Consider the following 15,700-nt stretch of genomic DNA (forward strand, 5'->3'; position numbering starts at 1 on the left):
AATTAACGAACGAAGTTATTACAATAAAATATTACTTACAGGTTTTTTAAAATTATTTTTATTTAGCCCATTAAAAAATATAGATTGTTTGAATATATATTTTTATAATAAATATTTTTAAAAAACGCTGTACTTCCTTATTTATCTAAATAAAAGTAAATTAAATGATAACAAAAAAAATGTAGATAAGGGCTGCCCTAGCAAGTTTAAAATGCTAACTGTCATTAAACAGTTGAATTTCGAAATCACCTTACAGTTTTTCAGTCGTATTTGTACGTTTAATGCTGTAATTAGACATGGTAACTTTTCGTGCTTTATCTGCAGTCACTTTTTCTACACTAGTCGTATTGTTTTACATTGTCATGCACTTAAAAACTCGAAGAGTACACACCGCAAGAACGACAATCTTTTGGGCAATGGAAGCCATCTTGATAAAATGCTACGATCTGATTGGCTCGAACGGATATGGACACGTTTGATTTAAAATACTCAATGGACATGGCCATGTTTGAAAAATAAAACGATGTTTATTTTAGCCAAAATAAAAGAGACTGAGTTGTTTCAACTTAATATTATTATGTAAAACATCGTAAGCATTAATATTAACCAAAAGTCTTACAACAATACAATAAAAAAACAAACAATCTTACAAGATACAATTACATAGGTAATATATTATGTAGACAAATAATTACTACAAAATATGTTTACTACTAATGTGATCCCCTCCATTTTGGTGTTTTGTAAATTTTGGAATAAAGCTTTATATTTTGAACCGGGTTGTCGTCCCGTGGCTAGTGTTGCGGACTCACGGATCAGAGCTCCTAGGTTCGAATCCCACTTAGTTCCTGTTTTCTAATAGTGAGTTATTTACAACTCGAAATTATTATCAAATTTGAAGAATTCAAAGTTTTATAATATTTCTTTTAAACTTTTATTAGAATTTCTTACAATTGAAAAGATCAAAAGTTTAGGAGAATTTAGTCAGGATTGCATGCTATGTTATATGTTTCTGGACAGATTAGGAATTCAGTTCGGTGTATGAAATAGAACCAAAACCCTGGACGAGTGCTTTTGACTCGATGGCTACTCTCAGGTAAAAATCTCAAATAAGATAATTTGTTGGAGATAAGTCCGCCTCGTAATGCGTAGTGGATGGCGCGTTCGCCTAGCATGCTTCATGTCCCGGGTTCGATTCCTGGGAAGATTAATATTGTTTAAATAGGTGGTTCTACACTGCAATGTTTCATGTTCCTGGACTTACACCTGGAGGGTATAGTTGATCACCTAACCCTTCATGTAAGAGATGGAGATATACGCAGCATTTAGTGAATTAATAAAGTGCCCTATGCACCATCAGATGTGACAGGGGTATGATGATAATTTATTTATGTATGTGATTGGAACCATTTTTTTTTTGCAACAGAGAAGGAAAACATTTTTGAGAAAGGAATGTGAAATTCTAGTTATTTACCTGTCATTGGCTGGTTTGTTTAACTTCATAGTGAATCTCCATCATTAGGCTTGAAATGAAAGTATATGTTCTTCCGCCCAAGTGAAAACAACATTTTTTCATCATCATCATCAGTGTATTATAAGCTCCTCAAACCCAACGAAACCATCACGAGAGATCGCTATCGACTGTGTTTGAGCCGAGCATTCAAGGAAAAATGGACGCAATACGAGGAGAGACACGACAAAGTTATTTTGTAGCATGACAACGCTCAGCCACAAGTTGCAAGGCCAGTCAAAACATACTTGGAAACGCTCAAATGGGAAGTCCTACCCCACCCGCCGTATTCACCGAACAGCGCTCCTTCCGATTACCACTTGTTCCTATCGATGATTTATGGTCTGGCTGAGCAAGATGTCCGTTCTTATGAAGATGTCAAAAAATGGCTCGATTCGTGGATAACTTCAAAGGATGAGCCGTTCTTTCGAGATCGTATTCGTACGCTGCCAGCAATATTGGTAAAAGTAGCCCCTAGCGATAGACAATACTTTCAATGATATGAAAATACAGCGAGTATTTCTTCAAGTCCCAAAGTATAAATTTATTTAGTCTTGGTGTTATCTTTTCATTAATGTTTACTCTGAAACAAGGTATTAGGGGCAAATACATATTCTTGCTATTGGCGAGTATTATACCTTCAAACATTCCCACCTTAGTATCCTTTGATCAACCGCCACAATAAGACCTCGCGTAGTGAATCGCACGTTTATTTTGTTGAACGTGTGCCGCATCATAGATTTTGTTTCCACTAACCACCAGTGTTCAGCTCCAAATTGGGGGCCTGTCCTAGTGTTGGTGTCGCTCGTAATTGACGAGTCGGACCACCGCAATTCCATCAAGAACGAACCAGGTTACTGGCAGCCATTTCTTATCCATCTCATTCGTTGGGGTTGTGACTGATTGATACTGCATACTGCATATCGAGGATATTAACTTATTTCATTAAAATTAAAATACAGTCCACTCCGCTAAATAATATCGCAGAAGCCCTAGGGTTTCGCCCCCCGAAATTTCTCGCCCCGCATCCGCGTAGGAATTCGTTTTCCCACCATATGCCTTGTATATTGTGTTTTAAGCGTCATTTTTTTTGTCAAATAATAAAAAAAAAAACCTCTATTCGCATATAATGGTGCATAGGACACTGCAAAAGTTCGCCAATCGCTGTGTATCTTGAACATTTTTTTAGTGATCAGTCTTACACTTTATGTGTCAGTCCAGGGACTGTTACTAAATATTTTAGTGTAAAACATATTTTTAAATCAATACTTATTTCATGTCAACCGTATCGGGAATCGAACCTGAGACCTCTAGCGTGGTAGGCAAACGGGCTGACCATTTGACCATAAGGCGGACAAATAGTCAATATGTAATGTAACTAATATTTAAATTAAATTTATCGTATTAATATATTTCTACTATTCTACTAATCTACTATTCTAAAACTTATTTTAATTTTATGCACTCACTTTTAACAGTATAAATACAATAAATTAAACCCAATCCATTAAATCAATGGTGCACCAATGCAGTGCCCTATGCACCATCAGTTGCGAATAAGGCTGTATTGATAACTTCTAGGCAACGCCCAAATAAACCTATTAAATTAGTATGAATGTACATATTATTATTTTCTATTTTTCCTTTTATATCCTATAAGTTTTTTTTCTCTCATTTACTCGTATATTCTAAATTATATGAATTCTAATAAATAAATAACTTTAAAAGTCACTCTCCAAGCACAAGAGTTAGTCTCTTTTTTTGAAGAGTTACAGTTATAACATTTACTAGATGTATAAAAGTAGATTTGTATATATTAAAAAAGACGTACCATTTATGGAATACATTGATTAATAAAAAAAACATTATTATCAGTGTGTAAAGTGATCACTCAAATAAAATAAATGTAGTGAATGCTTAATCTTTTATAAACCCTTATCAAAAATGTTCCTCGTCTCTGTTGAGTTATCTTTTTGTATAATTTGAAACTCGGATAAAGATTTATTACGGATTTGTTATTACCCATATGAGTATGTATTACATTTTTGGTAATAGCTGATATTTGAATATAATGTATGTCGTAAGTTATAAATTAAAACATCTAGTACACTTCCACTTATATCTTTGACCAATAATTAGCGCTTACAGCCTATAACGGACATCTTCAGATTCAATATAATACAGTGTAAAAATCATTTATACAACATATTATCTTTGTTAAGTAACTTATTTAAAAAAATTTTAGATTCAAAGATACTAGATTTTTCTTTTACAGAAATTTCTTAAAGTTGGACATAATCTTTATCATTTATTATAACTGCTTTATAACAACCAGTATACTACGCAAATTAAGAATCTGTACACCTAATGGATTTATGAATTAAGCAACTAAGTCTTCCCTTTTACGTTAGCTTTAAGATCCTTGGCGTCCATCATGTTATAAAGCTGTCAAACGGACAGACTTCAAAAGATTGGCGTTTCTTCAAAGCATTTATAATAACATATGAAAACGAGTGTTTTGATGAGCTTAAATGGTAAAATAAAATCGCTATACGACAGTAATGCGCAAAACGATTATTCCAAACCACTGATGGATTCCGGAATTGCCTGCGAAATTTATTCACGATGATGTAAACACTTCTTTAACACGGAATACAAACATTTAGTAATGGTGTAAAAAATAACCTACAATGTTTTTAAAACTTAAATAGCGGCAATACGTAGAGGGCCTTACTCATAAACTCGGTATAAAGTTACGCCGAGGCATAGTAGTAGAATATGGATGGGAATACCATCCTTATTATTGTGGTAGAATAAGGGAGGATGGTCATGAGTCATGACCCTCAGCAGTAAGGAAAACGACGCAGACGTTGAATACAAAAATAAACATAAAATAAAATATTACTTATCAAAGTATCGGAAAATACTATCATTCTCGATAAACTGTTTAACTAAAGGCAAGTTGCACCCAAAAATGTTTAGACAAAGTTTAAAGTTAATCCAGTCCCATGCTACAATCATTTAGACAAACTCAGAATTTTGTCAATTAAACCAATTGGTCATAAAAATCTTTTCAGGCTTTACTTTGTATGTAAGAGAAATAATTAGTTAAATGCATCTCACTAGCGTCAATAAATTATCACATGGAAGAATTGATAAAGTCAAACAATGTTCCGTTTTTGGCAAAATGGGCATAATTATATTTAGATTGATTTCAAACGTTCGTCTTGTAGTCCAATGGTCACCTCGTTTGCCTACCATGTAAGTGGTCCCGGGTTAGATTCCCGACAAGGTTGATATAAAACATTTATTTTAATCGGTGTTTTCCCTCTCCAACATTTTAAAGTCCCTGGACTGACTTGTAAAGAGCAAGATTGATCATATTTCCTTCGTGCAACATAAGTTGATTAAGGTTCGCTACGATTCAACGCTCGTATCAATACAGTTCCCAATGCACTGTTCACAGCAGATAAAGGAATGATAACGATGCTTATTTCAAATGAATTAATATAGCTATTCTACGATATTAACTATAACTTGACCAAATCAATCTCAAACACTCGGGACCAAACGGATGGTCAGTGAGCTTTTATAATATTTTTTAAATTTCCTCTTCCTAAAAAGAGTAAGGTAGTTCGAGACATTATGTTTATAGCCTTCCGCAGGATTTATTGATTGCTAATTAAATACAAAATTATTACCAATAAATATAAGTATAGGTACTACGATTTGAATAAAAGGATTTTATTGTATTGCCGAAATTTCAGTTGTAAAATTTTATATCTGTTTTAAACAAGGATAAGGTCTTATCATAAATTATCACTGCTTTTTTTATAGTGTACCTATGGGTTCATATGTTAGTATCTACAAGAATATGTACCTGTAAACAGTCGATACCTATCCGAATACCTCTAAACTTAGGGATAAGATTTCTAGTTCGTTATTTTAAATCTTTCTAGCAAAAAATATTCTTATGCGTTTTATTTAATCTACTTAGCCCGAAACAAATAGGGGTGTAAATAATACAGAGGCAGAGTGAATAATACATAAATTAAAAATGATAGACCACCTTAAAATCCTCTTTCCGCTTTTTTCCTTTTTCCCATTGAGTAATTGTTTTGATTTAAGGTAATTTATAAACAAATACGTTTATTTCTATTTTTATATATTTTTAACTTTTTAATCTTTTTTTTTTTCTATTGAATATGTTCTGTAACTTGAATTATAAAAATAAAACTTTTATTTTATTGGTTGGTTGGAAGAAATTGCCATTTGGCAATAAGCCCGCCAATGTGCAAATAACATTATGTACAAAAAATTAAATAAAAATAAAAAAAATAAAAAAATAAAATAAAATTTTCAGCAAAAAAATATAAATAATTTTTGAAAATATGATAAGAATTTAAGATTAAGAAGCATTTGAAAGTAAACGAATAAGATATTAAACATACTGTATTTTGATGATCTGTTACATGAAGGTATCAGTCTAATGCTTTGGGCGCTAGTCTAAGAACGATGGAAAATTGCAATGTAAAACCACCTTTTAAAGCAATATTTCGACTAAACCTTACCAGAAATCGAACCCGGGATCTCAAGCATGGTAGGCGAACGCGCCTACTGCAATATTATTTATTTATTCAACTTTTCGTACAAAATGTTATTTGTACATTGGCGGGCTTATTGCCAAATGGCAATTTCTTCCAACCAACCAATAAAATAAAAGTTTTATTTTTATAATTCAAGTAGAACATATTCAATAGAAAAAAAAGTAAAAAATATATAAAAATAGAAATAAACGTATTTGTTTATAAATTACCTTAAATCAAAGTTATTACTCAACGGGAAAAAGGAAAAAAGGAAAGGAGGAGAGATTAAGGAAGAGAAAGGAGATGTTTCTTCAGACGTGATTTAAACAGAGATGATGTAGTAACATCTTTGATGGTGGATGGGAGATGATTCCACTGTCGAGCCGCATGGACACTATATGAGTTAGAGAAGAAAGAGGAATTGTGGATGGGTATTAAGAGAGTGCCTTGAGAATTAGAACGAAGAGGTAATATTACGAGGTGGACTTGCCTTGTGGATTTCTTTTTCGGGATTTTTACCTTTTTTATATTTTTATTTTATTTATTTTAATAATAAAATAGCCTACATAATTGCATCGTTGTTCCCGAGGCTTGTCTGCGGGTTATATTACATTTTTTTTATTTTTAAAACAGTTAGGTACAGTGTTTAATAAAAAATGAATAAAATATTTAAGTGCACACTTAAACTTAAAGATTCACTTGTTCTTTTTAACAAGTTTTTGATGATTTTAAAAAATGTATTTGAGATTTTTTTTGCACTAGGTTTTAATTTAAACAGTTTGAGACATCGAGTCAAAACAACTCGTCCAGGATTCTGGTTCTATTTCACAGACAGAATTGCATTCCTTACCCGCTCGGACATGGGTAGAATTTTCAAATAATAATTATTATTTCATGTTTATGTGTGGATTCCAATGTAAAACGATCTAGTTTTTAGTTTTACACTCCATTAAAAGCACATACGAAAGGGTTTGTTTTTATTGTTAGATTTTGTTTATTACGTACATAATATAATATGTTGTGGATTATTTTTAGTTTTTATATCAGAAATGAGGGTCCTCAGATCGATTGATGATACAGTACACTGGAGCAGATCCCGTAAAAGATTATGGAGAGACCACATAAACAGAATGAGCAGCGATAGACTGGTGTCCACTTCCGGACGGCGCGGCGCTCATCTGGAAGACCCCCTAGGCGATAAATGAACAGTTGGGTCTCATCACCGGAGATGAGTAGTCTGAGAAGAACAGATCGTCAGATCTACTAGAAGTTTTTTTTATTACCTATTTCTATTTTTTTTTATTACAAATTATTCCCTGAAATTTTTGATTTCGATTTTTGAAATATGTGTTCACATAAGGGGTGGTAAAAAACTGATATTTTAAAGCAGTTATACTCCCGAAGCAGCTGAAACATTTTTTTCGTTACAAGTAACAGTTTAATTTATTTCATAAGCTGCTCGTACTAGATTTTTTCCCTACGCTGATCTAATCTGTTATTTATAAACCGTTTAATTTATGAAACTGTAACTGTTACTGCTATTCATTTTAATTAAACGAAACGCCCATCTCTGGTACGCATATAATTATTATGATTACAATATTTTCTAAAAGCTACATTGAGCCGTCTAATAAATAGATTAAAAGTAATGATAGCTTTTGCGAATGTTTAAAAGTAACTTTCTGATTTCTCTCTTAAAAGAAGAAATTTCCCGTATTTAAAGCAAAAAGCAAACATGTTTTACGATCGATTAATTAAAATCGGAATAATTGATTAATTCGCCTTTCATAATATCAATTACCACGACAAAACCAGTCTCCGTTGGAGGTTTTCGGTTTATATATTAAAGTTTATGTGATCATTAAATTAATTTATAACAAAAAACGAGGATCTGAATCCTGTGGTGATGATGGACGTAAAACTGTTTGACCAATTAGGCGCGCTTAAAACCCATTAATTATTTAAGGGTGACATTAAAAATGCTTTTATTATTATGTTAATTATGTCATAACTACGTTCTACAGGTCAATTACCCTTCCATTACCTACAGATTACATTTTTATAACTGGATCGTGTTCAACAATATAACGTTGAACCGCAAAACTCAATCAGGATCATTATTATATTTACGTTTTCCATGCTTAATCTCTAATACAATCGTTAGCAACCAATCCACTAATTTTATTATTGTCAATTTTCATTTACAAACTTATTGCATACCCAGTCGCGTGCACAGTTTTAAACATGGGTAGGCAGTAGAAAAAATAGTACGTTTTATTTAAGTGATATATCTTACCAAACAGTTTTCTTGACTCGTCACATTAGTTTGATTCACTATGTTGTTGACTTGTAGTTATTGTTGAAGTTACTTAACCCACATCGAATATCCAAATAAATGCTAAATTTGTATTATATATTATAAGCTAAGTATTGAATATCTGAAGTGGCCGATAACTTTGTTTACAATTTTTAAATAATAAAGTCAGTTTTTTAACTTATTTGTTTGTCAAAAATAAGCGCCTTTCTTTTGTTAAATATTATGCTTTTGTAACATCATCGTAAAAACTGCCAGAACGCTTGAAATCCAAAATGTATGCATTGATTAAACACACATTTCCATCACTATCACAATTTTCACAAAACTCCATTTAAATTTTTAATTAACAAAATAAACATGGACTCTATTCTCGAATGTAAAAATTAGAAAATTTAAGGTTACCTATTTATCTGACATTTGATATTTGACTGTCTTTTGTAAAATAATAATTGAAAAAAAAGCTATATGTCAGTAACGTGTTTGTTTTTTTGTTCTAAAACAATTTCTAAAATAAGCATTGCCTAAAAACTAACACATACATGCATAATTACAACTGAAAAATAACCCACATACACACGCATCAATCATGTATACAACGTTAATACATGAAAAAAAATAGGCATATTTAGTTCGTGCCTCTGCCGTTAGCGGCGCGCTGATCGGAACGAAATACGACTTAACCGAAATACATTTGGCGCATTTTTCAAATTTTACAAATAGTAAATCTTATATTTTATATTATTTTTTGTTGTTGTTTTAATAAAATTCTAGTAGGGTAGACACTGCTTATGAGCTTATATGGAACGCACGCCATTGTACATACCTATATATATGCAGGATCTGGCGGTGAAACGGGATGATTTCAAAATTAAATTATTGTTTGGAAAATATATTTGTTTTTTAATTTATTATGTATAAATTTAATGTGCAAGATTTGTAATTTGACGTACAATAAAGATACCTTATTATAGTTCCTTGAAAAATTTATTATTTAAAATGTAATTTAATTTTGATATCGCCTTATTTTACGACCGTATTCACACCACAGCAAAAATTCACCCAGCCCGATAAAATAACATGGGGAGGATTGAATTTTATCGTACAATAATTATTTTGAAAAAATATTTAATTTATTATAGATGTATACATAAATGATGAACGACTAACTGAAATTGAACACGTTAAATACTTAGGACTAACAATAGACAGACAATTGACATGGACAATGAATATCAACAATTTAATTAGCAATGTGGCGATATTATCGAGTCTTTTTTTAAAAATCAAAAACTTTGTTCCAAAAACGGAAAAAAATCTTATGAACGAAGCCTATGTAAAAATCAAAATCTGTTATATGCCACTACTATGGGGAACAGGAAATCAAAATGACATAAACAGACTACAATGACAGCAAAATAAAATATTAAAGTTAGTAAATCTCCCCTATCTGACAACTAAAGAACTCTTTAAACAAACTAAGCAATTAAATGTAACTGGACTCTTTAAACTAGAATCCTTAAAACCTATTCATAAATTAGCCACTGATGTAATTGTAGACGAAGAACTAAAACTTTAAAAAAATTTGTAGTAAACATGGACTACGAGAATATCAGAAAAATATCAGAAACAACCGTTTAAAACGAGACAAGGACAGTCGAGAGTAATAATCCAGGAACTGAAATTATACAATAAACTACCTGACAAAACTAAAAAATAGACTCAGACAACCTTTACAAAAGATGTTAAAAACTCATTAACAGTAGAATATAAAATTGCTATAGAAAAATAATTGTTTGCTTCAAATACATAAAGATGAAATAAATAGTAGTATTTCTAGGTCACAAAACGTAAGTACGCGACCTAGAACAGGTGGTAATATCTTAATTTCTAAATTAAAAACAACTACTCACAACATCATTATATGTACTTATAGAAGAATATTTTTCTTTAATGAAATGAACAGAGATAATAAAAAGTACAGTCAGGAATACAATATATTTAAGAAAGAAGTGAAAAATTACATCTATAATTCTTCTTTATGTAACACTGATTGAAAACATCGTTTATATCTTTTTTGGAATTTATTTGTGTTATCCTAAAAATATTTATTTATTTATACGTCTTACAATAGTTTATTTTATTTAAAATAAAATAAACTATTGTAAGACGTCACTCCCCATTATGTACACAAGAATTGTTTATTTCGTTTACGTAATGGGAAACGTTAATGTAAATGTATGTATTTGATTAATGCAAGAAAAAAGTATTTAGTCGTAATATATAATATTTGTTATTAATAAATAAAAAAAAAAGTGAACTTTAAAAGTAAAAATATTTTGTTTAGTGTATGTGTAGTAACCCGTAAGGGTTTATCAATAAAATTTAAAATGAAAAAAAAAAATAATCGGCAGGTAAATAAATGAACCGGTACACCATGAAGCCGACTTATCTTCACTCGATTTTCTTAAGCAAAATTTTTACCTGCGAGTAGAATCTAAATAAAATAGAAAAATAAAATAATTAATCCCATCCTAATTTTACCGGGTCGGGTGGATTGAGACGATACATGTATCAGGAAGCAATGTAGCAGGAATCGAACCCCCGACGCCAGCTTCATAGTTGGTCGTCTAACCAACTGCGCATTTAGGTACTTATTTTTTAGCCATGTTAAAATCCTAATTTTTTTTGTAAAAAGAAAAATTCGCGTTATGATTTAACCAAATATTTGAATTTAGGGGACCATTTTCAACGAGTTTTAAATAACTCACTATTAGAAAATGGGAATCAAGTTGAGATAGTGTGGGGTTTGCACCTCGGGCCTCTGATCCGTGAGTCCGCGACAAAAAATGTTAAACCATCGTTGCTTATTGTGGTATTGATGGAATAAATGTATTGTTTTTTGTCTTGATTTCAACGATGTGAGACTAGGTACGACATAATAGTTGAAATTCAGGGCGCCTTGCATAATATTTTTTATTTTTTGAAACCAACACAGTTAATAAACACAACAACGAATAAACAACACACACAGAATAATAACAATACCAATTACGGGTTTCACATAGAAAAAAAAAAAAAAACAAAACGTACTGTTCGCTAGGAGATAAAGGAAGCGAGATAGGAAAATAGGGAAGGAAGATAAGAAGGAAGAAGGAAGAGCAAGTAAATATAAAACAAAGCAAAAAGAAATAAGATTTTATATAAATATACACATGCAACACACATACATACATACAAATAATATATACATACACACATAAACATATAAGCGTACACAAATACACATACATACTCGTACATACAAATATAAATATGATCATTATATTTTTTTAAATATATTTTTTCTTTATAGATTGGATTAGATTAATTTATTTATGAAAAAAATACATCGTTTTACTTTACATATTACATTACATATTTTATTTATGCAAAATATTCCCAATCAGCAAAAGTGCTAGTAGGGGGGATATAATAAATTATGACACTAATAAAAGTCAATAAAATAACATCATATATAACTGTTTTTTTTAGTGTGTTTTTTAAGTGCGTATATGTTTTTCATATATTTTAAATAATTGAAAAGGGAATTGTAGAACTTTATTGCTGTAGGTATGCACAAAATTGTTTTCTTTTTTTGTTAGTCCTAGGTTGTTCGTAAGTTAAATCATTTGACGCGCTTGTATTTCTTAAATGTATATTGTAGTTAAAATTTTATTTAATGATCGTCTTTATTTTATTATTTTTTATCTTAAATATCATTTTCACCCTTTCTGTTTAAATTAATTCATATAAATTGAGCATTTTTTTTTATTTTATATAAATCTGTAGTTCTAGTACATTTATTTAAATTAAATGGTACTTTTAACTGCAAATTCTTTTGCGACCTTTCTCAAAAGTACCAAAATTATTTACTTATATTACAAGTACACGCACTTTTTCATCTTGATTAATTTAAACATACATTTCAGCATATGTAATATGCACGCACTACACATGTATGTACTGTAATAAAAATGGTGAATAAAAACAAATTAGTCTAATAATTCAATTGACTGCGATGGAAATGGTAAAATGAATTTTTAGGCAATTGAATTGCTCAAATAGCTACCATTAATAATTTGAATACATTCGTAAATCGACAAGCGCTGCGCAGGTGAGATTCAATCGAATTATTTCCCCTACTAGGAAATGTATTATTAATTTTATAAATTTATTGCATAATATAAATGCATTTTTAATAACAGAAAATTTATTTTAACTTATTATTTATTAACATATTACATTACATACACAAAATTATATTTGATACAAAGTTGCTTTGACTGCCTAACTAGGGTTATTTACCCCGTTCTAAGACAGTCAAAAAAATATAAAATAAACAGTAATCAATATATAGAAACAGTAATAAAGATACAGGACAAAGTGAAAAACAAAGTAAAAAATCGAGTGAAAACATGGTAAAAAATGAAGTAAAAACATAATAAAAATGTAGTAAAAAACGAAGCAAAACAAAGTAATAAATGTGGTGAAAAAACATTAAAAATATACAAAATTATTTTAAAACTCAGTAAAATGCGAAATAAAAACAGAATACATAGTCAGAAACATATTTAAAGTCATAGTAAAAAATGAATTTATGTATACAGCAAAAAGCATATGAAAAAAACATAGTTAAATACCGAGTAGAAAGAGAAAAAAAAAATTAAAAAAATAAAGTAATAAAACTAGTGAATGCAAAACTCAGCCTGTTCTAAGATGGAGATTTTTTATTTTTCAAAGTAAAAGTAGTTCTATACTAATATAACAATACCAAAAAAAAACTACTTAATTATAAATGCCTAGCTAATCAAATGTTAGAAATTACTAATCGTTATTATACTAATATAAAGTATTTATGTAAATGTGCCAAGAATACATGTTACTTAAATATAAATAACATAGTATGATATGTAATAAAAACAAATATTAAGTAATGTAATACATAAGAATATAAATAATATGTGACCAATTAATTATACAGGGTCTTTCATTAAGCGCTTCCTATCTTTTAATTTAAATAAAACAAAGTGTGTATGAGATATCATCATTGATACTAAACTTCTTCTTTAACAATATTTTGAGTAGGTATGTCCAAATATTTTTAGCCACGTACCACAAACGGTTTCTTTATTAAACAGTTTGTGAACTCGAGAAGGGCGTAAAGAAATCAGGCATTTACTGGGCTTACCAGCTGTCATCGGCTGGTTTAATTGGCTAATTTACACATTCACCATTCTGCCTATGTTAAAACACCCATATTTCATTAACAAAAGAGCTGAAATTTTTGTTGCTGTGGGTGAGATTAATCTGGCTGAATTATTATCCCTGGGGAGTGAAATCCAGCATGTCTATTACATATCTATTACGTATTTGGACATACTCAAAACATTGTACTAGGTACATTGAAAACATTCAAGAATGTTGGTGAAATTTCTTGGTGAAAATTTATTGTAATTTATTAAAGAAATAAAAGACGAGTTGTACAAAAATCCACAACCTTGGAAAAGGCATGCGGTGACCAGTTTCATCGCTTTCGTGACATCTTCGAGACTGGTATCATTCATCATCATTCCCTTTCCGCTCCTAATGGTGCATACGATACTGAATGGTTCACCAATCGCAGCATATCTCGATCAATTTGGTCACATGAAGGTAAGGTGATCAGTCTTACGCTTCAGGTACCAGTCCAGGGACTATTAAATATTCTAGTGTGAAAACACCCTTTTAAATAAATATTTCATATCAACCATGTCGGGAATCAAACCCGAGACCTCTTGCATGGTAGACAAACGCGCCGACCCTTACACCACGAGGCAGACATAATTATTTTAGAAAATACAAAAATATTCTTGATCCTTATTATTTTTTTCATTGGCTGGTTTGAGTGATCACTTTACACACTCTGTAACAATCCACAATAACTCCTTCATCTCGGTTGAGATATCTATCAAAAAGTAATTTCCTTCATCTCTGCTAAGATATTGGTTTCTTTAGATGAAATCCCAAGAGAGTTTAATTCCCGTATTAATTTACAAACATTTGGACATATTAAAAATATTACACACTCGTACATATTTTTCCATTTCAAAATCTGATCAATTTTCTCTTCCGTGTAATACGGTCCTCACACGATGGAATAATATTTTATAGATGTTACATTATTCGGTTTTATTTGCTTTTAATCATAGAGAAGTGTTAAAAATGCCCAATTCGGCAATTAAAAGAGTAAATAAATTATCTGACTACGCCTATTCGAGCTCGTTCTATAAATTCAAATCAACATTCGAATTTGATATAATTAAACATTTATTGTTATTGTATTGATATTTGATTAATTCAATAACACTTTCGAATAATTGAAATTTATACAGAAGTGAAAAATACTTGAAAGAATTGTAATGAATAATTTATTCTCAAATTTTACATTTAGGACGTACATAGCGATGAGAGTAGGATTTAAGTGCAGTAAATATTTGTGATGAAACGAATGGTGGTTGGGCCAGATACCGGATATTCAGCAAACTTCTAAGCCGGATATCAATTCTTCTCACAGTTAAAACCAAATTGGCATAAAATATGATATTTTTAACGATCACTTATCGATCAATGAGTATCAATATGGTTTGTAAGTTTATTAATCAAATAATTATAATGATTTTGAGTACTTCCACCCTTTGAGTTTATTTTTTTTCCCAAGCAAATATATTTTTAAATAAAAAAATAATTTTGGTAAACATTTTTATTTGTGGATTAAATTATTTTTCTAGAGTGTATACTGAATGAATGTTTTCGTAATGTCAGCATATGTTAATTTTGTTTTTCTTTTCTTTTTCTTTTCTTATCTTTTCATGGTCATGTCATTCCATATTTCTGTGCTATAAAATTTTTGATAATTATAAAAGGAATGGCCCACGCTCAGACGCTGAAGTATTTGTGGTTTTTTTTTTCAATTTATGTTATAGCTTAATTTTAAGATGTATTTTTCTAAAGTGTATTTTTCAAATGCAAATATATGTATGGAAAAATAAACAAATAAAAAAAACCCTGACGAACGTTTTATGTAAAAAAGTAATTTTTGAATATAATGACGGTTACTTTATTTTTCCCAAACACAGTCGATATAAATAAATTAATTTAGTGACGGTGATTTCATGGCCTTGTTTGCAGTTTAATGAATATTAGATATCCGACGGATATTGAGCTACTATAGGGTAACCGGCAGGATACTAAAATCATGCCGGATAGGCC

Source organism: Micrasema longulum, unplaced genomic scaffold (genome assembly GCF_059751315.1).
Source record: "Micrasema longulum isolate JH-2025_06_02 unplaced genomic scaffold, ASM5975131v1 h1tg000692l, whole genome shotgun sequence".
Classification (NCBI taxonomy): domain Eukaryota; kingdom Metazoa; phylum Arthropoda; class Insecta; order Trichoptera; family Brachycentridae; genus Micrasema; species Micrasema longulum.